Genomic DNA, 24,523 nt, shown 5'->3' on the forward strand with positions numbered 1-24,523 from the left:
GTGTCCCTAGGTCTGCGTGCTCACCGCCGCCGTCACCAGTAACCACGGTATGTGGAGGTGCACCTCCCCAGCCCTCGCCACAGCCGAGGGCAGGGCAGGAGAGAAGAGCCTTCTCTCTCTCTCTCTCTCTGTTTCCAGGCCTGTCAGTCTCCAGCTTAGCCGGCTGGATCTGTGCTTGAGCCTTGGAGACTCAATCAAACAGCCATTCCACACTTAAATGCCTCCCCGCTCCTTTTAATTGGAGGAAATTGTCTTCCAGATGCCCGGGCCCTAGCCAGGCAACTCAAGGGGGACAGTATGGCAGGCAAGGCCGTGGCGTTTAGGTATTAATTGATATGTGCTGTGGAGACACCGACCCTGCGGCTCCACCCCGTCGTCCCCCTCATTCCCTTCCTCTCCAGCTCTCAAGTCTCAGGCCTTTCTCCTCATGCCGGAAGAATCCCTAAATAACAGGAGTGTCACTTTTATTTGTTGGGGCGTTCACATGATGCTGTTTGCTTACCAAATAACTTTAGTGACCTTGATGAGGAAGGTTATGTTAACTTTTGAGAAAAGAATCTATCTTTGCTTAATGACATTTTTAAATATTTTACTTTTTTTTTTTTTTAAATGGTGTAGATGGTAATATAAAGAAACTTTAACATCCATGGAACATTTCCATTGCACAAAATGTTCTTTATAGTGGAAAAAAGTTAAAATATTATTTTCTAAAATAACTGAGAAAAATAAAATTTACACGTTCTGTGGGAAACACAAAATCGGTCCTTCTATGGCACGAATGCCCAATGTTGGCCTTTGATGACTATTGATTTGCCTCAAAATGCCACATCACAAGAGAGGGGATTAAAATAGGGGGGAAAAATGCCATTGAATCGTATCTTCATTTCTAATTTATATTTTTGTGTAAACACACACACACACACACACACACACACACACACACACACACACACACACACACACACACACACACACATATATATATATATATATATATATATATATATATATATTTGCATTATTATTTTTCTTTTTTCTTTTCTTTTTTTATATAACATAGTTGTATATAATGAAATGTTTACTTTTCAGTCAAGTTTGATTTTTGGCCCTTCATCTTAAAGTTTGGGCACCTCTGTTCTGTGGCATTGTGGTAAAACCCCCTATTTGAAACCTTTTTATTTTTTAAGAGTGTAGAAAAATTTACTATTTTCCCCACATTGTTCTGAATTATATTATCTCCAAACATCCAAATTTTTGGTGTAAAGTTACAGGTGTGGTCCTGTAATGATCGCTATAGAATCAAACATCCTCTGAAAGTACATTTAGAAAAAGAGTGCCTCACATTACTCCTATGCCTGTCCTTTCCAATTGATTAAGCGCATAATTCCCTGTCATTCAATATCCGCCTGTGTACAGCCGAAGACACAGTTCAGCATGTCACTTTACGTAATATAAATGGGAATGTTCGGTTACTGACAGATGTCAACTTTTGTATTTAACAAATAATTATAGTGGAATAAGGACATTTCGTTATGCACATGTCACTTATAAATGAGTGATGATTTCTAAGGCTTTTCGTTGTCGTTCGAAACAGACAGAGAGAGATAGAGAGGGAGAGGGGTAGAGGAGTGGAAGTTTTTGAGCGGGCTAATCACAGACGTCAGTCAGTGTGTGATCTAAGAATAAAGAGTGCCCTGACAGATGAGGTGGTGACGGATGATCTTGTCTCCACTGCCTCATGCCAGGGTGCCACCAGAAGGAGCGTCTGTCTGTCTATGGAGCAAGAGAGAGAGAGAGAGAGAGAGAGAGAGAGAGAGAGAGAGAGAGAGAGAGAGAGAGATGGGTCCTTGCTCTACTCCACTTTCCATGAGAAAAATATATAGATAGACTAATGGCACTTTGAGAAATATTGAGCACTGTAATGGAAGCATACGTTACAGTTAAAGTTAGCCCATTCGCAGATGACAGAACCGAACAGATGTGTGCAGATGTTTCGTATCCTGCTAAGTTTTTTTTCCCCCTTTCTCATAATTCTCTCCTGTGGGAGAGGGAATGGGTGGACGAAAATCAGCCCTCCAACACCACACACGTGCTCATGCTCTCACACACATTTTAGAGAGCGGGAGAGTGAGTGTGTACAGAAAGGCTGTGGGACATGTGGTCATTATGGAGAGTGTTGAATCGGGCAGGTTTACACAGCCTTGGGAGACACATTCAGCCTTCGGCTATGGCGTTACTCGTTTTCCAGAAATGAGACTCCTATTTAGCTGACTAGCTGACTATTTAGCTAGCATCTTTTATTTTTAGTATTTGAGGTTACTGCTGAGTTAACGTTTTTATTAAAAAAACGAATAAACAACTAATTCCTATGTACTATAAGGCACCATCTGACATGACGGTGAGAAGAACAAAATTATAACCATGTCATCTCAGCAGACAGGGGCTTTGCACAAACAAGCAACTTCCTGTCAATCACTGGCCTTAACCACATGCTATTATGTTGTTTTGCATTCTAATCTGAGCTCTTAAAATAGTGGTAAATATTTGCAGTGCTGCACAGGCACCAAAAATAGTGGCAGATACCTCTGATGGGTGGGTGGTCCGACGCTGGAGCGGAGGGCATCTCTCTTACAAGATGTCTCCAGATAATTGGGGGAGTTTAACAACATCTACCCTTGAACTGTTTCCAGGTCATGACCTCAACGGGTGCACAACCCACCCTGAGTGTGAGGGACTGCAGCCCCCTGGAGGGCGGCCTGGTTAAAATGGATGCAACTGAGAAGTAAAGAGGGACCCTGCACCTTTAATTATGATCAAGAGGTTTTCTCCAAAGGACGGAGGCGTAGCAGTTATGTTGCCTCGTAAATCTGCCTCAGATGCAGTATATTGTGTTGAACTATTACGGTACACTATTATACTGCATATTCAACTGGCTCTTCAGGACCTGATTTGCATAATTGGATCTTTAATGAAACTTGCCTTGTGGAACAAAAAAGGAAAAAAAAAAAGAAAAAAAATGAGAAGAGAGATGAAAAAATACATTATAGTATTATAGGCAAACCCCAGCGAGTATTTGTGGTGGGAAGTTGCACTTGTCTAAAATTAAAAATAAATAAATAATTAAATACAAGAAAGAGAACATGGAAAAAAAAGAGCGTGTTTAAAGGAGCACATGAGCAGTGAAGTGACCTACGTTATGTACACCCCGTCACTTACCAGTACACACACGCACGCACACATAGATCACTGACGGAGCTACAAATAGGATGAGAAATACCTCTGAAAGCTGTACATACTCAGCCAGGTCTCGGGGGTTATTACTACAATAGCTGGATTTCTTTAGCCTGAGGGATTTTAGCTTCTCTGTCGGCACTCATTCCCTCCACTTGTTACTCAGGGAAGATGGGTCCTTTGTAAGGAAGCCCAAGCCGCTCGCATGTCGGAATTCCTTTGCTGAAAATATTTTTACAATTTCCAGTCAGATCTGCACAGACTGAATTTCTCTCTTGCCCCCTCCACTAGGGGTGCCGTATCAAAAGTGCAATGTGTTTTTTTTTTTTTTTTTTTTTTTTTAAATATCTCTGTAGCTTTGTGTGCATAATCACTGCTACAATTTTAAACAAGTATATTTATGTGTTTCCAGACACTTTGTAATCCATAACATCTGTTTCTTGCTTATTTTTTATTGGTTAATTAAAATGCATGTGTCTTTACTTCCTGTTCTTGAGCAGTTGAAGGTTAAAATGCTGATAGTGACCCTTTCGAACAGACGTGACAGTCATGGTTAATGAATTGTTATTTGTCCTATCTTTGAAGGACCTAGAATTTAAAAAGTGAAGGAAAGAGAAACCAAGAGCAAAGGAATATGAAAAAGAGAGCGGAGGAGAAAAAAAAGGAAAAGAGGCAAGCTATTTAGCTGCACTGTAGCAGGAGTGGTTTGTATCCGGGGGGTGGGGGGGTGTTGTTAATCAGGGAGAGAGGTTAAAAACGGATATTAGCTAAACGATGATGATTTATCATTGGAGGAGGGGGCCGAAAAACACAGAGGTGACTCCACTTCAGAGGCCTGGGAGTGGATCATATGCCTGCACGGTTCACAGGTGGCTATTAGCGCAATGTTGGAGAGGAGTGGCAAAAGGAGACAGAAAAAGAGGGAGGGAGTGTGTGAAAAAAATAAAAATTACCCTGTATGTGCAAACGACTCTTTCACTCACTCTCTCTTTTTCCTTCTCCCTCTCTCCCTCTTTTTTGTCTCTCCATGCTCTGCACTTGGGAACTTTCAGCTGACAGTGTGTCCCGGTCCTTGGTATCTCACAGGTAGGCTCATGTTATTTTTACTCCCCCCTCTAACTTCCCCTGAATACGACCCTTTTATGTTTTACACACACCACACACACATGCTCACGCATACACTTACACAGTCACACTAACACACGGTCAGAGTGCTTGTGCTGTTTATTCTCCCGGTAATGATGTCATTGCGATAGTGGAGGAGAGCAAATGTCTCCTGATTCCTCCATTTAACGGCTGGCTGAATTGGCTGATAATGATAGCATTGGCGTCTCCAGCCTTACAGACAGATCAGACCCTGTGAATTAGCAGCTACTAACCAGAGAGAGAGAGAGAGAGAGAGAGAGAGAGAGAGAGAGCGAGAGAAAGAGAGATGGCATACGGATGGGAAAGAGGGAAGCACTGGCACTGGCAAAGAGAGGGAGAGAGAGATGTTGAAAGAGAGAGAGGGTGATGTATTTAACATATCTGTGCTGTGCTCTTGAACAGGCTGTGAGAGATCTGTGTGTGGCAGTGCTGATAACTGCCGCTTGATATCAGTCAGGGACATGACCGCCTGTTTGCAAAGCTCTTTAATGCCTCTGCACGTCTGTCCTGCTACTTTGAACTGAATCATGGTCACATCAGGGCTGTATCGCTCAATATCTGACCTTAATATTGGAATTTCTTTCAGTAGAATAAAATAATAATTATTTTTTAATGTTATGTTTAATGTTATATTTTTTAAATGAATGATTGTTAATGAGCTCCATTTTATAAAGACACTAAGCATCTTTTACTTATTTTCTCAGTGCTTTAGTTGACATTTTACAGTTTTATTTTCTAAATATGAATGCAACTTTCACCCAAAAGGCTCTTTGTAAATATTTAGTGACTTTAAACATGCAACCTATTAAAACGCAATTTTCCCCTCCTCTAAAAGCTCCAATAGGGTTTTACAGTTTTTTCTGGTGATCTTAAAGTAAATAAATAGGCCCGGATGCTAATAAGCGTTTCAGGCTTTGAACACATGCCCCTCTGTGACTGTCAACCGCCCTGCACCCTTCTAGCCATACCAGCACTGCCACATCTTCAGACCCTTAGTGTCATATGAGTATGCAGCCCCCCAACCCCCCCCCCCCCCCCCCCCCCCCCCCCCACACCCAGAACAAATATTAAGTATGTAAGTACTTGTATATCTGCTCATTTCTGCCCAAGGTTAAGGCCAGGCCCAATTTCAGTGGGTCAAAACTTCTTGAATTTAGGAGAATATCACACATTAAATAGATGACAAATTGGGTTGTATTATTATTATAATTATTATTATTATTATTATTATTATTATTATTATTGTGATTATTATTATAAATAATAGTATTTATCTGTGTTCTTTTTTTATACAAAAAGTTTCACACAGATTCTTCCCCCCTTTAATTTAAATGTTTGAATATCAGTGAAATAGTATATTATAAGATCATAAAAGCATCAGTGGTGTGTTACTGTGTTACAGGGTATACCTACTTTTGTATGGAAATAATTGCATTGTTTAAATCCTGGAGACATAAATACACATACAATCAGCCACCTGGTTGCTTTGTTTGTAGAGGGCTGTCAGTCCTGTGAGAAGCACTTTAAGTAACTCTTGCTGAAGGTGAGAGTTAAACAGTATTTACTTTGGGGAATTTGCCTTTATTTATCTGCATTAATACAGAGGTGAATTTTAAAGGGGCTCTCAGAGAGAATTCCCCCGATGCTCAGCTTACTTTACACACCTTTTAAGTCTTTTAAGATGTGTTTCTCCCCTCCTGCTGACACTTACCCATAACACATCTCCCACAATCTCCGCCGGTTTTCACAAATCAGCTTCTTTTCCCTCTCCCCCTTTCTTTTCTGTTATTGTTTTTGTTCTCTCGCCTGCTCCCTTTTTTCAGTCTTGATCACGAAGTGTTGTTGTCTGTCTCTTAAGTTGCCCGTTTCATCTCTTTTGTTATGGCGTCTGTGCCAATCGTTGTAATTGGGAGAAAGCTAAGTTAAGTGAGTGAAGGAAAAAGTGTGGGGTAACTTGCCTTGTTGCTCTTCCCCACGTTTTTGTAAATAAGGCTGTCAGTATAGATGAGGCTGTGGTAATGTGGACGATCCAATCCACTCCAAACCCACAGGACTGGAGGCTGAAACAAAAAAATGGAAGGCATGTTCAGAAAGGACAGCTTAGAGTTCAGTTACACTTCTGGAAGTTTTTATGCATGACTTCTTTGCATCAGATCCACCGCCAGCATCCTTCTTAACTTCACGAGGTGAGGTGAACGAGTTGACACTCAAGAGTTGACCTGTTTATTGTAGGAAAATGCATTTTTGAAGTTAAAAAATTCTGAACATTAGTGTATGTAAGTGTATGTTTACAGCAAATCTTTTGTGTCTGGACTTTTCTTGGGGAAAGAAGATGGCTTTTTGTTTCCTGCTTGCATTTGAAAGCATGCTGTTAATTTTACATAAACGGTGTAAAATAAATTTCCTTGTGTTTTTTTAAATATAAACACGATATTAATAGTTTCGACTTTTATACATAAAATGTGGGTTGAATTTCACTAAGATGCTTAGGGGTGAATTAATTTCATGACGCTAATCAGAACGTTATGGATATCGGCTGTTTCAGAGCGAGAGCGACTTTCATAACAAGTCGAGCCGGTGATGATGTGATTTGCGCAGAGGAAGGGGCCTGTGGTCTGCTGTTGATCATTAACACTTTTCCTGTATGTGTGGCCCCCTCATCAGTCGGCTAAAAGATCATCTCTGTTTAAATTTGCATGATGATGGTACTGTGACCAGTCATCGTTAGATCAACTAACTAGAGAGGCTTAAGGTTGGGCAGAGAAGATTCATGATCCCCCCCTTCCCCGATCTCCCTCTCTCCATCGTGGGAGGTCCCCTTTAAAGTGCAAACCTCAGCCCCCCTCTCATCCTGCGTCTCCAGGAATGATGATCCGACGCGATCCTCTTTCGGCGCGAGCCGAATGTGGAAGCTATGGAAGATTTTCTCCTTGGTTTATATATTTTTCTTCCTCTCTCTCGCTCTCTCTCCCCTCAGTCTCTCTTAGCCCTCACTCAGCCCCGCTGATTGCCGTAGCCTCAGGGCTCTCCGGCGCACACTACATCCCTGTGATTATATTAATGGCCTCCCGCGCTGGGTTTGGAGGCTGAGGACGGCTGTGGTAATGCGAAGCATCGCCAAGGAACGGTTAAGGAGATGGACCTCTGACCGCAGGGGGTCTCGGGATCAAGGCCCAGGTGGGTCACTGCCTAGTTCCACGCTCCCCCTGGGCAGGCCACTTAACTTGCAACGCCTCAGTGAGTGCCCTAACCACAGCCGTAGCAGAGCGCACACGAGAGAAGGAGAGAAAGAGAAATGTGATGTGGGGTTTCTGTGTCTGCTGTGAAAAAGGGAAGTTATGAGTGAGACAGAACAAATCACACCCAGAGGCTTTTGGCTAAAACTCACAAAGCTGGCTAATAATTCTCCTCTGAGAAGTATTGATCTTTATTTGTTATTATGTGACTTCTAGGCACTCTCGCATGTTTATTTGTCTTCATTAGACTTGAACAGCACCTGCAGCATTGTTACTCCAAAATGGAGTGTGTGTATTTGCGTTATTGCATACGAAAATGTTTGTTTGCTCCCATGCTATGTGTCTGCGTGTTAGCGCCTTTATTTGGGAGGACTTTGTTATTTCTTTCCCTCTAATTTAAGATTTATTGTGAAATTGCTGTGTGTGTACATGTGGGAAATGCTGGCGTGTACTGAATATTTCGCCTACTGATACGTGGAACGGGATGTGTTCATATCCCAGAGAAGAACCGTAGGGATCTGTCTTCCCTCGACTGGACGTTTGATCAAGGCACACGAGGTGTCTACCCCGTCCCATGCTCCTCTGTTTCATCTCCTCGCCTTGGCCGACGAATCCCCACTTTCCCCCCTTTTGTTGTCGGGAGTAATCTCGGAAGTGATCTTAATTATGGAGGCCGGGTCAGGTTTTTTCTCTACCGTCCAAATGCGCTTTTAATCAAACACTGTTGTCAGTTGGTTATGAGCAAGGGGGAGGTACTGCAAACCTCCAAGCTTAGGAAGAGAGAGAAATAGCTGGAGAGAAGAGAGCATCGGGGGACTGTGTAGAGGAATAGAGCAGGTGTTCGAGAGGAGCTGGGAAGCTAAAGGTAAAAGATAGCACCTGGATTCTTACTTTCGGAGAAGGTGTGCTGCAAAAACTCACTATACTGTAGCACCATTTATATTTAACAAAACAAAGATCTATATGCGAGAGATAAGTTTATCATAGCCAGTAAATGATTGATATGTTTGCAGATGTTTGGCCATTTTGAGGTCATATCAGCTAATAAATAGGCATGTGAGCTAGGCCTACTATCAGAAGCATTAGTTCTCGATGGTGTCGGTTAATATAAATATTATATGCATAGAAGAAATTCGTACTTTTCTTTAGCAAGGACACATTAAATTCATTAAAAGTGACAGTTAAGACAGTTTTTTCATCAGAGAATCCTAAAGGAAAAATAAGTTTCACAAACATATTAAGTAGCACAACTTTACAGCATTGATAAGACAAAAATTATTCTAGTGCATCAAATTAGCATATTAGAATGATTTCTGAAGGATCATGTAACACTCAAGGATAAGGTTTAAATATAAATTAAATATATTTTAAAAAAAGAAAGAAAGAAAGAAAACAACAACATTGCTTTTAAATTGTAATAATATTTCACAATATTACTGTTCTTTGTAACACTTTACAATAAGGTTCATTAGTTAACTACTTTAGTTAACTTGAACTAAGAATGAACAATACTTCTACAGCATTTATTCATCCTAGCTGATGTTAATTTCATCATTTACTAATGCATTATTAAAATCAAAAGTTGTGCTTGTTACCATTAGTTAAAATGAACAAAGATTAATAAATACTTTAAAAAATGTGTTGTTCAAAGTTGGTTCATGTTAGTTAATACATTAACTAATGGAACCTTATTGTAAAGTGTTACCCTGTTCTTCACTGTTTTTGATCAAATAAATTTAGCCTTGGAGAGCAAGAGAGACTTCCTTCAAAAAAAAAATATATATATAAAAAAAACTTGCCAACCCATAACTTTTCAACATTTGTGTTTATTTCCATAATATGTAAACTATTATACTAAATCTATACTGTTTGTTTATATTATTATATATTATTAATATATAATATATTTATTAATGCAATATTATATATTTGAAAATAAAACAGATAGATAGATAGATAGATAGATAGATAGATAGATAGATAGATGCACATTTAATTACTCTGCTCTCAAAACTTCTGGCCTGAGGAAAATAGATCCAAAGAAAGCAGAGGGAGGAGCGGGGGAATGGGATAAATCAAGAAAGATGGATTCCATTACACATAAACATGCTTTAAGCACTGATAGGATGATCCATAGGGATTAGTAAGGAAATCCTGATGGACACTAAAAAGGTGACCAGTCGGAGAAAAGCGTTACTACGCACTCCACTGCAGAAGCCACACACATTCATACAGAAACGCAAACAAACTGGGGTTATCCGAAAGGTCAAAGGGCAGCCCTCTTAGCGAAACACAAAGCTTAACGTCAACCAGCTTTATAAATCAAGGGTGAATAAGTGTTACTGCTTCAGTGGGCCGTGTCTGGATTTCAGGTATGCTTTATTAAACATTTGTGCAGGTTGTCTTTTCTGATTTTCAAATTTGGTTTTTGTTTGTTTGTTTTTTGATTCTCTTTGTCTTGAGTTCCAGATTTGTGTCTATGCACAATGTTGCTTTATATTTATATTTAATTTCTCATAAAAAGACCCATGAGTGCCAATTAACTGGGAAGGGAGTGAAGAGAAATCTTAAGAAAACAACTGAGAATTCACTTATACTGTCTAGATCCCATAGACGAATCCTTAAAGCCAAGAGTCGACAGTCACAGAACAAATGAGATTGTGTTCGAGTGCAAGTATGTGTGTGTGTGTGTTTTCAACCAGTAACAAAAGCAAGCAAGTTCACACCGGGGCAGATTTGGATAAGAATCAGTAGTGATTTGCAGCAGGGGATCTAGATCTTCTCATTAGGTATGCATGGTGGCATTCCCACATCTTGTCTCTATATTATTAAAAGTAGTTTGCCCATAGGCTGCCTCTGTGCTGAAGGAAGTTGGACAGATGGCCATGTTTTTTTAATAGATCACAACCATATCTAAAGCACGGCAGAGGATGAGAGAAACGGATAGCACTACCTCTCTTTCACATGGCTGCTGGATTCATTCAGGGGGGCAAATGCTCCTCTAGCTATATTAAATAGACTCTAAAACTAATACAACATTCAGTGACTTCTCGCTGTGGATGACAAGTTAATTTGCTGTTTATGCCTGTGTATGTCACATTATATAGCAGTTACGAAGGTCTTCCGAATAGTGTGTGCACTGTGAACTGTTTTTAATCTTACAAACCCTCCTTAGCCTTTTTGCGCCTTACTGAAAGTTACTTATAACAGGATGTTTAATGTATCGCAAAGAGAGAGGTAGGGAGAAAAAGAGAGCAAGAGAGGGAGATTATGTCTATGTGGTTGCAGTATTTCTTGATGTATACGCCGTGTCAGGCAGCCATTGTCTCCTGGGTAAAGAATGATAGTTCAAATACCTACCATCTCTCCCCTGGTGCTCCAAATGCTCGCCTTTGAAGTTTTTATAATCCATCTGTCATCTTGGAGCAGGGAGGGCACATGTTCTGTACCGCTCAATTATAGAATTTTCTTTCTTTCTTTCTTTTTGCCAGCCACATTGAGACAGAAAACGAATATGGACGGAGCAGAAAGAAAGATGGAGATAAAAACTACATTTTGCATTTGCTTCAATTCATCACCAGTTGAAGGGATAGTCCAAACCTGTATGATTTTCTTGTTTGGAACACAAAAGAAAATATTTTGAAGAATGTCTCTATATATGCATTACAGTTCAACAAGTTTGGGGTCAGTAAGATCGAAAGAAATTAATAATTTTATTCAGCAAGGACAGATTCAATTGATCAAAATTGACAGTAAACTCATTTATATTGTTTTAGAAGAGTTCTATTTGAAATAAATGCTGTTCCTTTGAACGTTCTATTCATCAAAATCCTAAAACGCTCATTGTTTCCACAAAAATATTAGGTAGCACAGCTTTTAACACTGATAATAACAAATGATTCTTCAGCACCAGATCATCATATTAGAATGATTTCTGAAGGATCTCTTGATTTCTTGAATCTTCTTTAACCCAAAGCATTTACAAACCGCTACACGCTTACTAGTTGTGGATGGGAAGCCTTTTCAATTATAATAAATTTTACTGAACACTTCTTGTTCATTGGCTGAATTTGAGCACCATTTTTAAAAGGCTAAAAATGCACAATGACATTTGATCAATGAATCACACTTTTTCATTCCACCAAAGTATGTGTTTATTTAATGTGAGAACACATCAAGAAACAGGATAGAGAATAACATGCATGTGACTGGGATATCCCATGCTGAATGGAGGCTGAGAGAGGCTGTACGACATCCTAATGAAGTCTGTCGCAGTGCATGGTGGTAAAATCATTTTTAATTAGAGAATGCGGCACAGGCATGCAGAGGTAAAACGCTATTTGGAGAACACAGGAAAGACTGATGCATAAAACGAGAGATAGAGAGTCAACAACCGATTCAGTTTCTTAAAGAGCAAGAAGAAAAGAAAACAACAGCAGTTGGAAATCAGATATCTGAAGCGTTTTACCTTTAATATTTTCTTTTACATCACCGTTAGATCTCTTTGTGTCTCATGTTATCAGAAGTGAATAGTGAAACATGAAGAAGGAAAGAGAAAGATGAAAGATTGTGGTCGCAACGATGAAAGGAAACCGTACATTCTTTTGTTGTCTTTGAATCATTGATATTTGGTGTATAATTGTTTTGTTGGCGTTATATATCTTCATTTATGATGGAACAACACGTAGTCCTTTTTTCTGGCTAAATAAAAGCAGCACCCATCTGCCTCTAGACCGGCTCCATCCTCCTGCTCATCGCAAAAATAATGCGCGTCCTAATGACTTCCACATATTTGGAAATCTCCCCTTTTGAAATTGGTCTTGGCAGATTATTTGCAGGTACTTGAGTTGCATCTGTTTGCAATTTCGCAAATGTGGAAGACTTTAATATGGCACTCTTGCTTTGGAATGGGCTATTCTAATCCTAGGGTAGCACCGGCTGTCATCACAAAAAGACCTTCGCTTTTCTCTTTTCTTCTCTCTGCGGATGAAGAGAAGCAAAAGACTTGACGTCCAGGTCAAGGTTAAAGTTATAAGAAGTGTCCGGGTCCGAGTCGGTCCCACTGTTTTGGAAAGAGTGGATGAGGGAGAGAGAATGTAAGAGAGGGGAGGAAGGACATCCAAGCCAGGCTGGAATCATTGTGACTTCAGTTCTTGTTAGTTCTACCATGTGGCAAGCAGCTGACCAGCCTAAGCCATTTGATTCTGTAGCTCACTCGCTTGTACTTTTTTTCTTTTTCTTTCAAATATAAACTCTACTATCTGTTCCACTTTCCCAGCCTGTGCTGCGCCTGTGATTTCTCTCCCTCCGTTTTTTGTCTCGCTCTCTTACCCAGCAGATTGCAATTGTATAGGTGGTTACAATTACATTCATTACAGATTTCATCAGCGGTGTTTATTCAGTCTGACGAAAAATGAAAAGGCAAACTTTTAACTCCTTTGTTTTGTCCCCCCCCCCAACCCTCCCGCTCTCTCCTGAATTTTTGGAGAGGTTTTGTTTTATTAGGAGTGAGGGGCAGGCAATGCCAGATAGGGAATTATGTTGAAAGTGTATGCCTTGCAACTTTTCTCCCTGTTGGAAATGTTTATTTGAACAGTAAGCTCATGATTTGAATATTTGTAATCCATGCTTAAATTTACAGGCCAGATGAACTTTTTGGCACAGAATCGCAACCATAAGTAGGATTTTCTCAAAAGCTTTACAAAATTTTAAGCCATTTGCATGGCTTATCTAATTTAGAGGGAGGGGGACGCCTCTCCCTTCTATTATTTTCATACCTCTGAAAAAGTACATTGTTCCACTCTTAATGTATATGCATACCTCTGCCGGCAGTCTATGGTGACCAACACTGAATGCACTTAGCAGAAGACAAAGGGAAAAAGGGAGCAAGAGAAAGACGCATACATAAATACATGTGTGTGAGGGGGAGAGGGGAAATGCATGCGGTGGCCCAAGTGCTTTTTCACTCTGTTCAATCCAAATGAGTTTACTAGGTATTGACTTCTAGTGCTGGGAGAGGCCACCCATCTCGTAGGCTGGGCGGTCTTCTCTGCGCTGCGCGCTTTCTTAAATGATGCTAATCAGTCCAGCGGGGCCTGGCCTCTGTCCACCATCAGTTTTTCTGTAATTCAGATGTGGTGAGAACCTGAAATTAAACATGTCTGCGTGTGCGCTGTGAATGGAAGTGTTGAGATGTGTGTTATGGTGTGTGTGTCGGGGTCAAGGAAAACCAAATTAGCAGATAGAGGAAACTGCTGAAGCTCTGGCTTTCTCTTGCTCATTTTGAAGGTGAATGTCAACACGATTTAGCTGCTGCCCCATCTGCTGACTGGCTCCCACTTCATTTTTTTTTTTCATGGGCATCATATACGATCTGAGGTTCGGGGTTTCTACTTCTTGTTTACGGCCCTTCAGATATGTTTATAAGATGCATCGTTTATTTGTGGCTGTCGTGTTGTGTCTGTATCTGTGTATGTTGACAGCAGGGCGAACAGCTGACTTGACGGTGTAGCCATTGCCCTTGTTTCAGCTTGGCTCTCGGTGGTGTGAAAAAGCTCGCTCTTTGAGGGCATTATATAGATTAATGGTTTGGGCCAAGGGCTCCTGGGAGACCTAGCGTGAAGCCTTGGACTCGACTGGGATGGAAGGGGGAGCGGAGAGACTGGAGCCCCGGCCTGCTGAAAGCAAACACAGGCTTCTGGTCTGGATCTGGAGGGATGGAGTCAGAGCGTCATCTGCTCCAAGCTTCTCATTATATCAGCACGACCCTCCTCTCCTCTCTAGCAGAGACACTGAACACTCACCAATGTGCACACACACACACACACACACACACACACACACACACACACACACACACACACACACACACACACACTTAGTCACTCGTCAATAACACAGTCCACCCCAAATTCCGCAAACACGTAAGCGTCCCCCCACACACGTCACAGAAACACAGACATATGGACATCTGTTCCCACCTCATATAGTTGTGATTTCTCACAGCTGTCAGAAATAAAGTCAAAATTATAAGAAATAAAGAATTGTAGCTGTATCTCATAATTGTGTTATTACTTTCTGTCTCACAATTGTGACATCATACCTCACAATTACGACTTTATTTGTCATAAATGTGACTTTATTTTTCATAATTGTAACTATATTTCACAGTTATAACTATTACATGTAATTGTAATTATATGTCACAGGTGCACTCATAATTGTGTTCTTCTGTCTCTTAATCGTTGCTTTATTTCTTGTAACTTTGACTTTGTATCTTACAATTGTAACTACTTCTCATAAATGTGACTTAGCATGACTCGTGATATCTCACAAGTGTGACTTTGTCTCACAATTTTGACTTGTACTCACAATTTTTTATTAGCGGTATTCTTGACTTTATATCTTACGGTTGTTACGTTATTTCTCATAATCTCATATTTTACAATTGAAATTATTTCTCGGAATTGTGACTATATATCTAACAGTTTTTACTTTATTTCTAATAATTGGGATTCATATCTCACAATTGTAACCATTTCTCATAGTTGTAACTTCATTTCTTATTTTAAAATCCTCACCATTAGCTTTTTATTTTATTTTATTTTATTTTATTTTTTTACTTTGGTGCAGAAACGGGCTTCTATATGTTATACAGCATTTCATTTACCAAGCATGCGCTGCTCTGTCTTCACCTGCGTGGAGAATAGGAGACTGCACTAGTAATATCCAGGACAAATATCAGTCAAGAGTAGGTGTGAGTATTAAATATTTGTTGTATTTATTATGTATTTTGTATAATATAATGTATTTATTATTATCATCATCATCATTATCATCATTATTTTCCTAGAGAAGGTCAAACCTCTGTCTCCCTTGTGTGAGAAAGGAGAATGCAATAAATGAGAATCCTATTACACACACACACACACACACACACACACACACTCTCACACACACACGCCAGCTGCGGGTGAGGGCCAAGGCCTTTTTTTCTCAAGGCCTGGTGGACAAACAACAAGCATATGTTAATGAAAGGTGAAATAAAACTCCAGAGGACGTAAACAGCACATTAACTCACAACAGGTTCTTTGTTGTCTTGGTGCTGATGGCTGTGTTAAAGACATGGCTGAGTTAGATATTTCATAACTTTGCTTGTCATAAGGACAATAGCTCAGCTCTTGGTGTGTTTTTTCTTTGCAGATTTGAGCACATTCCAGAAAAGATTATGTTTGCTAGCTTGCAAGTGCACATGCTTAAAGCAGAGAAAGACAGAGTGAGCAAGAGGAACAAACTAAGAAACTTGGTTTGATGGAATCTGTGAGTGTTATCCGTTCGCCATTTAATGTAAATATGTGCTCTGTTGTCAGACATCTACATCTGGTCTATATGCCGCATACGTGTGTGTCTGGCAGGAGCGTGATTGCATGCGTGTGCCAGACGTGTATGTTTGCATTTGTGTGTGTGTGTTGTAAAAGTGGGGAGCTTAAATAACCTACTTTTGTCTTGACAACAGCATCAGTTGTAGAGGTGCATATATGCAGAAAGCTATTTGGAAAGGCATCCTCTTGCCTGTCAGCTTTTATTATGCGGGAAGGTGTCATGTTTGTAACGAAGCTGAGTGCAGATGGCAGAGTGGAAGAAATGGATCACTAATTTTAACAATGATTAATGAACAGAGATGGAAAATGAATTACGCTCCACTATTGGAGGGAGGAATATTCTTTCTGAAAATGTTAACTTCAACTGCCAGCTGGAGAGAAAGAGAGAGAGAGAGAGATGAAGAGGGGGTCTGTTTTGTTCCTCGTATCCTTTGTAAAGTCAACACTTCACTGATTTTGCTATTACTTTTACCATTTTTCCGCTCTGACAGACAGTGTTGTTCGATGATCTGTCTGTTGAGTCCAAGGACTATAAAAACGCTCCTTTAACAGGTAAATATTGTGAATAGGCAAGAGCATCATTTCTTTTAATTCTCAGGAGTCTTCTCTTCGTTTACTGGAGACTGTGGCAGGGAGCGCACATGCTCTGACATGTTGTGCGGGAGATCCAAGTTCGAATTTGGCTCCAAATCCCACTTTTCTCCCTTTTAATTTCCTGTCACTTTTATGCTATCCTATGTAATGAAACGAAAAATTTAAATTATTATAAAATTAAGGAAATTCTTGGTTCAAAAACAGTTTATTGTGAGCTGTAAAATGTATAGATCTCAAGATGGCAGGTGAAAATCTATGTTAATAATATGTTTAAGCTCTAAGCAGAGCAGTTCGAGGAATTTTTGGCATCCCACAATAAGTTTTAATAAAACAAAACTGTAGGATATCATTGACAGTCATCAATCATCTGTGCATGATTTTATGGAGGTAAGTATTTTGGAGAATCTTAAAACTTCATAGAAAAACAAAAACAAAAACAAAATAAAACAATATAATAAGCATACTAACACAGTCTGGCTTCATGGTTTCATCTCAGGTGGGTGTTTATTTATTTATTGATTTATTTATTATTTTTGAATGTTTTTTTCGACATAATAGATATATCTGTGGTGTTTTGAATTTAATTAAGCTCCTAATGGGAAATACCTTCAGGAGAAGAAAAAAAGACACAACAACTACTACTTCTGGAAACAATATGTTTGTGTGTGTGCGTATGTGTGTGCTAAAGAGCGCTCAGGTTACCCAGCATATGCTGAATACTCAGAAAACATGCACAATGCCTTTGGTGAACAAGGTAGAGAAAAAGCTCCTGGGATCCAATTTATAATGTGACTTAAGGCAAGCATGCCTTTGAGTGTGTGTGTGTGTGTGTGTGTGTGTGTGTGACTATGTATCTGTTTGCGTGTGTGTGTGTACACATGTGAGCGAGTGTGTTCGTCTTGGCACTCTATTGAAATACTGCAGGGTGATTAGAATTCCCCTTGCAGGCTCTGGGGGTGGCCCGCTTTGAGCCCCACATCTGTGCCCCTGCCCTCTCACTGCTGCCCTCTCTCTCTATCCCCCTCTCTTTCTCTTTCTGGGAGGCCTGTATTCTCAGGGTTCTGTGCTACTTTAAAGGGAGGTCAGGTTATGTAGTTCACAGAGTTTATGCTGTCCAGATAATTTTTTTAGCGCTGAGCAGGAGTCTTTCAAAGCAGGATTGGGTAACGCTCGAGACTTTGTAAATTTGTGTCTGATTTTACCATCTTTTATTCTTTGTTCTGTACTAGCCTACATGTCTGTTGTGTATGGTTACGACTATCAAAAAGCCCAAATAAATGGAGTCATTGCATGCAGAAAGTGTGTACTTTTATTTAATATAGATTTGATCTTATCGGGTCTAATAGTGAGGAATCAAAAGTTCTATGATCTTTTAAAATAAAATCATTGTGAAATAAGCAGGTCACTTATCATTTCAAGTTTTGTGGCACATTTAAGTGTGGATGTTTAGGGTGCCGTATCTGTTACAGTGTGATGTAGGATTTGCAGAGAGGCTAGTATAGAAGGATGGAGCAGTTAAAAGCTATATTGGATTTGTAGCTTGTGTCTTATCGGAGAAAGGCACTGTTACTCATTTTATGAGAAAGGGACATTTCTTAAGGTTGTAGCAGCTAACAACAGCCTGTTCAAATTTAAGGTTGTGCAATTGTGACTTTTTATTGTGGTCAACTAATATATCTCCAGTGAAGATACATTGGCAGATATTTGGCATTTCTGAATGATTATAGAAATATAAAGGTTTTCCTAATTGGCTGATTAAAGTGTGGTTGGGGGAAGTATTATAATAAATAAATAAATTGATTTAAGAATCAAGATGTTGCCATAAAGTATGATTTTTTTTAATCAATTTGTATCTTTTGATTAATTACATTTTCCAATTAACTATTTTAAATTCTTGTATCAACCATTATATAAATATTAATTTTGTTGCAGCATTTACAACTGTCTTGTAATTAAATTGTGTGCTATAATGCAAACTGCCTTTTTTGGCCACTTTGTTCTCTAAAATATCAGGATGTTGAGAAAAAAAAGAAAGAAAAAAAAGGTGCGCTAACATTATAAGTGGACCTTAAAATTGCATTAAACAAATTTAAAAATATATACTAATATCTGTCTATATATATAAAACTGAATATTTGGTCACACACAAGAAATTCTGTCTGTTTGCTTTGCTTTGAGGAAAACCAAAAAAGCATCAATGACACTGATGACAGAGACACAGATGCTGATGATGCGGATGAGGGAAGAAAGGGGGTTTTGTTCTCAGGAAAGTGGCACCTTGGACAGGAATCAAATTTTACCCCATCATCAAAGTGGCCTCCTCTCCTGCACCACATACAGAGCTCATGGTCTGTCTCAGGACGTGTCTTTATTGCACCTGAACCAGTGTGGAGCAACATTATAGGCTTCAGTTACATATAACTGATCCGGAGCATCCTGGGCTAAATGAAACCCAAACGCTCCAACTGCTTTAAAGTAAGTGGTAGAGGCAGTGGTGAAAAGAGTATTGTTTTATTAGAAAAAGCAAAGGGTGACATGATGGTTCTGAAGTTGTAATTAAAGGTAAATCAAACGCATGGTGGCTGAATCTCTTACATGGGCTGAGTTTGTTTGCAGGCGCTTGTCTACCCCCTCTACCTGTCTGTGTTCTTTCTGTGCCGCCTCCCTTCGTACGCCCGGCTGCAGGTACGACTGCTTGGCACGGGGATTGATGGCGCCAAAAGAGGAGGATATTAAAGATGTCTGTCATGCTCCCCTCCTCAGCGAAACAAGTGGATGTGAACTTTTCAGCCGCGTGCTGTCACCTCTCCTAATCAGGACGTGAAATCTGTATCCAAGCATAGTCATTTAACTTTTACCACTTCCTCCCCCCTCCTGCTGCAGAAAAGACAGCAAAGACAAAAAGAAAGAGAGAGAAAAGCATAAAGTGACAAAAAGAAGAAGAAAAAAAGCAGCAAAAAGAACAATCATATTGGAAGTAATGATATTTTCCAAATAAACGCCCGCCTGTCAGAAGCAGGAGACATATTCACTTCCCCAATGTAGCTCAAGGAGACAATTAGCAAACAGAGGTGACACGGTAAACAGGTGCAGCCATTATTCCGGGAGCTGCTGGCGATATATCCCCATCTCCCAGACTGATGAGGGATCATGTGACAGGAGGGGTGAATTATCTGTCTGTATCAGGGCTCGACTGATTGGGTCTGCCTGCCGTTTTACTCGAACATCTTCTGTCCTCTGTATGAAGAGAAGAGATGAAAAGGGATGATGGCTCCACTACAAGCTCACAGGGTGGGATGTAGCACTCCTACACTTCTCAGTTTTACATCTGTCTCGCTGCGCTGCTTCTCAGATATTCTGTTTTCTTCTTTCTTCTTGTCCCGGCTCCTGCTATCCTAATACTTGCATCTTTCTTTTCTCAGTTTTCACTTTCCCGCCTTGAACGAAGCGTTTCTTCATTCATAATAGGTCATCGTCTTGAATGCAAGGTCAGAGCGGTTTGTAGGAATTGATTGCTTGGTGCTAAAGTGCTAATCAATGAGAAACTTTTTCTAGAAGCTTGAAAATGCGAAACATTTTTATTAAAATATGGAGAGAAACATTGCTAAAGGAAGGTAATGTGTAATGGTAGGCCACAGAGAATAATGTTGACCAAAAATAAATACGTCTAAATCACCTTTTCAGCCCTTTTTTGATTTAATGCTATTATATTTTTTGCACAATTTTTCTTTTTTCTTTCCTTTTTTTTTGTGCAAACCACTCCATCCCAAAATGAAAATTTTGTCATTATTCACTTACCCCCATGTCGTTCCAAACCCGTAAAAGCTTTGTTCGTCTTCGGAACACAATTTAAGATATTTTGGATGAAAACAGGGAGGCTTGAGATTGCCCCATAGACTGCAAAATAAATAACAGTGTCAAGGTCCAGAAAAGTATGAAAAGCATCGTCAGAATAGTCCATCTGCCATCAGTCATTCAACCGTAACGTTATGAAGCAATGAGAATACTTTTTGTGCACTAATAAAACAAAAATTATAATGTAAAACATATCCTTGTGGCGTGGCTGATACAGAAGAGCGTAAGCCACCTGCGTACAGCTCAGATTTGCCAAAATGGCGCTACGCTGAAGTTGTTATTTTTGTTTTCTTCGCGTACAAAAAGTATTCTCGTCGCTTCATAACATTACGGTTGAATCACTGATGGCAGATGGCAGATTTTTTTTTTTTTTTCAGGATTGAGGGGTTAGTAGTTGTTGTAAGTAATTGGCACTGTTATGACATGACCAATGAAATCTTCAGAATCTGCAGAATGGTTTGGGCTTAACTGGTATTGGGGGGACATCATGTGTGTTTTAGTGAAACCATTTGTTGTATCGCCAAAGTTTCCAATGTAGAAATTTATTGCTAAGGCTACTGTCAAACTACTCACTTTTCTCGAATCTTAATCTATATGACACTCGGCAGCCATACGGGATCCATCTTAAACATGCCGTCCAAAGCAATTCTGTAAATACATATGCTCATAACTCAATAAACTCCTACATTACCATACAACCATGGTGTCAGGCACCGTTCACTTTCTGTCATTTTTTCAGATATCCAGAGGACAAAATCAAACAAGCACAACACGGACTTCTCTGGAGCCCCTGAAGATGCTTTGTGTGTCGTATAGCTTCCACCTACACACCCTTTCGCTCTTGAATTTAATCTGTAACATAGACAAACATGATCCATCAAAGCTTCATCTCCCTCATAAAGCATCGTAAAAATCGTCCATTTTTTCACCATCCGATGATTGACATGGCACATAGGCGCTCTGTCTCTGACAGTTTAGGCAGCATTAGTTGGAGTGGCAGCCGTCTTGCTAGGAGTTAATGATAATAATTATTTAGCATTTTTTATTGCAGGATAATTATTTAAGAGGTTCATGTAGTCAGCAGTGTAATCAGTAAAGAGCGATTACAGAAAATCCACAGGCAAGCAGATGGTAGCTGTTGTGTTTTTTTTTGCTCTCTTTCTCTTCCCCACTCATATTAAACTAGCAGGCATTATACCAGCTTTGGCAAGAGGACAATGGAAAGGGCAAATGATAAAATTAAAATCTCTTCACCATCTAAAAGAAAAAAATATATTATCAGTGGCATAATTAGGACTTTTTGGTCCTGCATGCAAACACTGGCCAATCAAGCCGGCCCTATATAAAAGCAATAAGTCCTTCAGAAACAAAGACATATACTTAAACAGAAATCCATGACCCCTTTACTTTGTCTAATAGTTGAGAATGTATCACTTTTGGTGTTTGCACGCAATCAACACTAGCAAGGTCAGGACTCAGTTTTTTTTTTTTTCATTTATGGTTTAGTAATTTTTAAAAAATTATTAATTTAGTTATCTTTTTGGGATATTTGCATGTTCAATTGTAATGTTCTAAATGCACTCACTTCTTTTTAATTTTTTTTTTTTTTTCACTGTAAAAATAAGCAAAAGCACTCACTCTCTTTCCAGGGTCGGAGTGATCGGTACACAGAGGCTCCTGCCCTACATTCCTGACTAATTGTATAATTGGAAAAAGCTCTCCAAATGAGCGGCCCCCTTTCGCAAGTGCAATCTTCCCAGTGCTTCCCCCTTCAAAGCAAATCACAAAAGAGCATTTTGGGAATAATAATCATTTCAAAAAGCATCCATTATTAATCCAAAATAGTAGAACATCACCAGAGCCATTGCAAAAATGCCACCTCTAGTGCCACCACACAAATGCAACGCTGGCTGTTGGAATTGTGAAATACTAAAACTACAAGTAAAGTGAATGAGTTCAGCTCTAACACCAATGGGCCTTGATCCTCAACTCAAGACAGTCTTTGTTGTCCCTCCTTCTTGACGTTCAGAGATCTACCTGAGAGCTGTCTACATGCTCATATTTTACAGTTATGCCTGTGCTCATAGATGGATTGGATTTTTAGATTTATGGCCCCTCGCACGCACTCCGTCATTCGTTACTGCGATGGCAGCGAGACGGTGTGATGATTTCTGAGGTCGACGGTGTCGCAAAGTGCAGTTAAAACGAATCTGTTAATTAACCCTATTGATCAGTCAAAAAATAGAGGCAAATGTGATTTGCATACAGCAGGCAAGATCAATGCTTTAACTGATTTTCCATCTCCGTTTTTTTTTCTCCAAATCTGATTTCCTCTGTTTTCAAAGTGAGAGAAAGGGAGTCGGGCTTAATGCCAATTGATCTGCCATCACATAGACACGAATACAAAGCTTTTTATTATGCAGCGAAGGGTAGGAACATATTAGGAACGCTTTGACTTCAAAGTTCAATACGTCGCTTTAGGAAACATCTTTCTTTCTTCGTCTCTTTTCTCCAGAGCTGAAGGCCGTGATTCCGTTACTCCCGCCGTTCGGCGTATGCACTGTTAGTATTGTTTCTCTTAAACAACAATAATTAAACTGCAGTCACAGTTTTGCTCTGTGAATATTGTGCTTGTGCATTAAATACTACTCTAATTGTTAGCTGAATGGAACACGTATTATTAATAAGGTGATATTTCTTCAGGCAAAACAAAATCTGTTCCCTTTTTCCCGATTGAGTCGCAAACAACAACAAGCAACACGACGAAGTCTAAAAAAAAGGGTGGGGGGAAACAAAAGGTGTTAAAAAAGCAATATGCTGTGTTTTCTCAAGAGCATCTTATTATAGCATATTGATTTATAAGGCTTTAAATGCGATCCGCTGCGCAACAGTCAAGGGCAGAAAGAGAGGGAGAGAGAGAGAGAAAGAGGAAAGAGATGGCTACGCAGGGGCTTAGTGGCAGCCATTGGGTGCTGGAGAATGCCCTGCGCTGAATAGTTTTGGAACACAAAAGGGTAATTGTTTTAGCCCAGATGTTGCTTTCGCACAACAAGCAGGATACAATGTTCCTACTGAGCTGATGAGCCCAATCAGTAGAATGATTAAAAATTGATTTTGTCCCTGTAATTACAGTATGTAAACTACTTAGCCAGGATTGCAAAGGAAGTGATTTTCTAATTACGTATATACTCTGGTGTCTAATGATTGGTTTTTTGAAGTAATGAAGAGAGGGTCCTAACGACTCCTCTGTGTTCTGTTGGTTAAGGGGAAAAGCAGGAGAGAGGAAGAGAGAGACGGGGACCATCGTAAGGGGCAAAGGCAGCAGGCAGACAAAGAGCTCAAATTGAATTTTCGCCACGGTAAAAGGCGACGGGATTGTGTTTGTTAACATGCGAGCCGAACGCTAATGGTGGCCTTGACTTGTGTGGGGTCACCGGTCCGACAATCTGGACTCTCCAATTAAATCCCCCTGGAGTCATCATTACCACCAACACAAACACACATACATACACACACATTATTATCATGTTTTTGACTTCAGCATTTTTTTTTTATCTAATTATTGGAGAGTAAAGTACATACTGTACTTGATTCTTGTTTAGGTGACCAACAGCTCATAAAATAATAGGGCCTCTGTGGTTAGCTGTTAAAAAGCAAAACCACCAAAGTGAAACAGTGAAGCTATTATTTATTTATTACTTACAGGTCTTTGTTTTCTAAGGAGGTCCTGAAACCCATAAAGCACATATTTTAGCTGTTGGAAACCATTTCAGCCCTGCTTTTAAATTCTTTAGCAACAGATTAGAGTAATCTGATAACGGTTGGCATTCTCCGGAGCGAACAGGACGGAAAAAAGAAAACAAACAAACACAAATTCCACACAATCGGAAGCGACGCTCACGCAGCTTTGCTTTGTGGGTGGATTTTGGGGGTGACACAAATCCAGATTCATTATGACGAACAAAAAAACTTTGAGGAAAAGAAGGCGAAGAGCGACGGAGACAAAGACAGGGAAAAACGCTCGAGCTTTGAAATGCTGCCAGTATCACACTGTACTTTTCAGACACAGTTGATTGGGAG

The 24,523-nt window shown here is 39.8% G+C and overlaps 1 protein-coding gene across 8 annotated transcripts in view; it reads left to right on the forward strand.

Moving 5' to 3' along the window:
- Positions 1–24,523, forward strand: part of LOC109076080 (zinc finger protein 536-like) — a 147,865-nt gene that overhangs the window by 3,334 nt on the left and 120,008 nt on the right. For 5 of the 8 annotated variants that reach the window (XM_042755487.1, XM_042755481.1, XM_042755488.1 and 2 more), the window contains exon 2: positions 4,284–4,317. The exons of the other annotated variants lie outside the window; for them this stretch is intronic. The gene's annotated coding sequence lies outside the window, so the exon portion shown is untranslated. The remainder of the gene's footprint in view (positions 1–4,283; positions 4,318–24,523) is intronic. 8 annotated transcript variants of the gene reach the window in all.

Source organism: Cyprinus carpio, unplaced genomic scaffold (genome assembly GCF_018340385.1).
Source record: "Cyprinus carpio isolate SPL01 unplaced genomic scaffold, ASM1834038v1 S000006709, whole genome shotgun sequence".
NCBI lineage: Eukaryota > Metazoa > Chordata > Actinopteri > Cypriniformes > Cyprinidae > Cyprinus > Cyprinus carpio.